Source organism: Ornithorhynchus anatinus, chromosome 4 (assembly GCF_004115215.2).
Source record: "Ornithorhynchus anatinus isolate Pmale09 chromosome 4, mOrnAna1.pri.v4, whole genome shotgun sequence".
NCBI classification, from domain to species: domain Eukaryota; kingdom Metazoa; phylum Chordata; class Mammalia; order Monotremata; family Ornithorhynchidae; genus Ornithorhynchus; species Ornithorhynchus anatinus.
The window spans coordinates 58,813,711-58,817,997 of record NC_041731.1 but is presented as its reverse complement, the minus strand read 5'-3'; the positions used below and the strand labels follow the sequence as shown (position 1 = coordinate 58,817,997).

The following is a 4,287-nucleotide window of genomic DNA, read 5'->3' as shown; positions in this document are numbered from 1 at the left end:
ATACGATTGAATTTATGACGTCTTTCCGCCCCAGCATCCTGGGTGAGAAGAGCTGCTGTGAAGCATTCTTAGACGGATAAAGTTGCTCTCCTCGAACGGCTTCCTTAAATCTACTGAATAACACTAGTGGTATTTATTGAGCACTTACTGTGTGCCAAGACAGGCAGCGTGGCTTAGTGGAAAGAGCCCGGGCTTAGGAGTCAGAGGTCGTGGGTTCTAATCCTGACTCCACCACTTGCCTGCTGTGTGACTTTGGGCAGGTCACTTAACTTCTCTGGGCCTCAGTTCCCTCATCTGTAAAATGGGTATTAAGACTATGAACCCTAAGTGGGACAGGAGCTGTGTCTACCCCAGAACTTAGAACAGTGTCAGGCACACAGTAAGTGCTTAAATACCATAATAATAATAACAATATTGCAATTATTACTGACTTGTCCAGAGTCACACAGGAGGCAAGTGGCGGAGCTGGGATTAAACTCGGGGTCTCTGACTCCCAGTCTCATGCTCTTTCCACTGGATTCCACCGCTGCTTCACATCCAGCAGGCCTGAAGAATGCAACCAAGTGTGCAAGGATAAATTTTAGAGCTTCCAAGCCCCGCCATTGACCCAGGTTCTGTGGGTCTGGCCCATTTGGGAGGGAGGCATATCTCCAAATGAATCACCCAGACCTCTACATTACCATCCAGCGAAAACCCAACCTGTTCCAGAGAGCAGGGCTGGGGCCGGGCGTAGCCCTGCTCCTCCTACCCCCTGCCCTCACACCCCCTGGGTGTGGCTGGTCTGGATGTGCCAGCTGGTTGGAAGGGGGACCTGCCCTCTCTTTAGCTCCACTTGCCAGCTACTCTAAGCACAACGTCACCTAGCACTTGCTGATGGGGCCCGGAGGAATAAATGGTTGTAAAATCGTTTGCTAAAGCCTTGCCAGTAAATATACGCCAGAATCAATCTAAACCCTCCCTGGCTCACTCCTCTCAGGAGACTAGGCGGCCCCAGCTCTGATATTTAAGTGCTTCTATAGTTTAGTGCTAGCTGCCTGAACGCCTGAGTCCAGCAGAGATTTTACTGAATCTAACTCCGGGTTTCCTGCTGTTTAATCCCAGATCATATTTTAGTGGCAAATTAGCTGTCCGTGGGTGATATTTCAATGTAATGTATCTATATATCTCCCCTGAAACCTCCCCTGTATCACTGCTGGCTGGGAAATCAGCCCCGGGCAAATATGTATTCTACTTTGAGGATTGCCTTGCAAAATTGGATGTTATTTAATAACTACGGTATTTGTTAAGCGCTTACTATGTGTCAAACACTTTTCAAAGTGCTGGAGTAGATACAAGTTAATCAGGGAAGACACAGTTTCTGTCCCACATGGAGTTCATAATTTAAGTAAGGGGGAGAACAGGAATTCCACCCCCATTATACAGATAGGGAAGCCAAGACTCAGGGAAGTTAGGTGAATTGGCCAAGGTCACATAGCCAACAGATGGCAGAGCTGGGATTAGAACTCAGGCCTCTGTCTCCCAGTACTGTACTCTGTCCCCTAGGCCACGCTGCTTCATATTTGATTGGATTCTAAAACACCAGGGTTTCTAAAATGCTGAAAGCCACGTTACCTATTTAGACAGTAGACAAGTAATAAGGGATTCCATACCATTCCGGTTCCTGTTGGATGGGAAAACATTTTTCAGGGCTATCTTTGGGTTTCCTCCTAGGAGAAGACTTCCCAGAGTTTATCCCAGTGTATATGGTAATCGTTGCCCTAAACTTTCACTTCCTTGTTAAAAGAAAAAACATCTTCTTAAGCTTGGGCATTTACCTGCTCCATTCCCCCTTGTTCACAAGGACAATAGTGAATGTAAGCTACAATAAAAAGGTCATTTTCTTCTTTCAGCGACAGTCACACAAGTGACTGCATTTCCTGATTCTGGATTAAGTTCAAGATTTCAAATACAACTGGACTCGTTTCTGATTAGAAAGTTTGATATTTATCGTAGACTTTCCTGTCTTCCGTATCCAGTGTGAGGGAGATTGCAAAAAGGTAAACTGAAAGGAACCATTCTTTTATCCAACAATTAACCCCATCTGAGTAAATAATACTGTGTCGTGCACTTGAGCCTTTGCTGTGAGGCACTGAGTTCAGAACTCAAAACGGCTTCAAAGCGGAGTTCATGAAACGATGACAAGATGCTGCAGAATCATCTTTTCATGTGGAATATAATGCGAGGATTGTGTTACATAGTACAGTAACAAATAGAGGCGAGTCATAATGACATAGCAGATAAAGTGTCTGGAAGTATTTACCTGAAGGTAACCCAATCTTAGCTTGGTTCAAGACCCTAGGCCTATAAACGCAGTATATGGTCTAGAAACCTGACTAGAAGAAAACCATTTTATGAGGGCTGTAAGCTTTCTCCTAACAGGCAAATAAAAACACAAGACTGATGGAGAATCACCAAAATCGCAAGTTGCCGAGACACTTCAGTAAGCCTGAGCCTCGCGCTCACTTCTGTGGCCTAATTTAAGTCAGACAAAGGGGCATATGTCTTTTTAAAGTATCAAACGGTGCATTGGAACTCTGAAAGCCTGTCAGTCAACGAGTCGACGTGATAAGAATCTATCGCACGCTGAATAGGGGGAAAACATAGTCCTGGTCAATCTGTCAGCGAAGGTATTCAGAAGTCCCTACCCTGAATTGAGAAGACGGACACTAGGATTATTTTCCAAGAAAATATTTGTGGATACTTGCGTACTGAGGAATCTTGTCTTGTCTAATGCCGTTGAGTCGCTTCCGACCCGTAGCGACACCCCGGACGCATCTCTCCCAGAAAGCCTCCCTCTCCATCTCCCGTCGTTCTGGTAGTGTATCCGTAGAGTTTTCTTCGTAAAAATACGGAAGTAGTTTACCACCGCCGCCTTCCGCTCAGTAAATTTGAGTCTCCTCCCTCGACAATCTCTGGTGCCATTCCTGCCCAGCATGGGTGAGTTTTGACTTGTAGCAGATTCCCTTCCACTCGCTAGCCACTGGCCAAGCTAGGAATGGAATGGGTAGGCCTCTGCTTGATTCTCCCTCCCGTAGCCAAGACTAGTAGAGTGCTGCAAACTCTCCGGGTGAGACCTTGAGAGGGGAACACAGCAATCACCTCTGAGTGTTTTCTGGCCAAAGAATGAAAGCAGATGCTGTACTTCAGCGTCCTCTGGGAGAGGTCACCTTCACAGTGTTGTGCTTTGAGCTGTAATAATAAGAATAATTGTGGTATTTGTTAAGCGCTTACTTTGTGCCAGACACTGTTCTAATAAGTGGGGGTGCATACAAGCAAATCTGATTGAACACTGTCCCTGTCCCACGTGGGGTTTAAAGTCTCAATCCCCATTTTACAGATGATGTAACTGAGGCCAAGAGAGTTGAAGTGACTTGCCCAAGGACACAGAGCAGACAAGTAGCCGAGTCAGAATTAGAACCCAGGATCCTCTGACTTCCAGGCCTGTGCTCTATCCACTACACCATGTTGCTTCTCCAATTAATCAGTGAAATTTATTCAATGCTTTCTATGTGCAGCACACTGTACTGAGCGCTTGGGAGAGAAAGTGGGCAGGTCCATCAGTGACTTTGAGTCTCCATTTTCCAGTATGTGTTTACTTTTTCAGTTTGGGCGGGGGTTACTGGGTACACCGGGATTGTTGCAGTGTGAGGCAGCTCACTGAATTACTCCACCGAATATGACAGTAAGTTATTTCTACCACTTTAAGTTATGGGTGAAGGTCAAGATGGAGGAACACAAAGCATTTGGAAATAACCTGAGAACTTGAAGGTAAAGCCTGCTGTCATGCTTCAGGGATCGCCAACCTACTTGGACATTGGCCTACCCAGAATGCGTGGATAAAATACGGGCCTGGGAGTCAGAATGACCTGGGTTCTCATTTCGGCTCTGCCACTTATCTGCTGTGTGACCGTAGACAAGTCACTTACCATCTCTGGGTCTCAGTTACCTCATCAGTAAAATGGTGATTAAGACTGTGAGCCCCATGGGGACATGGATTGGGTCTAGCCTAATTAGCTTGTATCTCCCCAGTGCTCAATACAGTGCCTGGCACATAGTAAACGCTTAACAAATACCATAAAAAGAAATAGAGGCTAAGTACCTTTTCCCTGCCACTCTCCTATGCCTACAATTCCTCTAAATTGTCTTCTCAGCAACTTTAGTAGGCTGTAAACTCTTACTGAGCAGGGAATGTGTCCATGTATTGTTATATTGTACTCTCCCAAGTGAGTGCCTATTACAGTTTTCTGG

The 4,287-nt window shown here is 45.7% G+C and overlaps 1 non-coding gene across 1 annotated transcript; it reads right to left on the bottom strand.

Annotated features, from left to right (window-relative positions):
* Nucleotides 1-2,986: 2,986 nt before the first annotated feature.
* On the bottom strand, nt 2,987-3,124 carry LOC114811842. Its single transcript, XR_003759538.1, has one exon. It is a non-coding gene; the product is annotated as a small nucleolar RNA SNORA7 (small nucleolar RNA).
* Between the last annotated feature and the right edge of the window lie 1,163 nt (nt 3,125-4,287).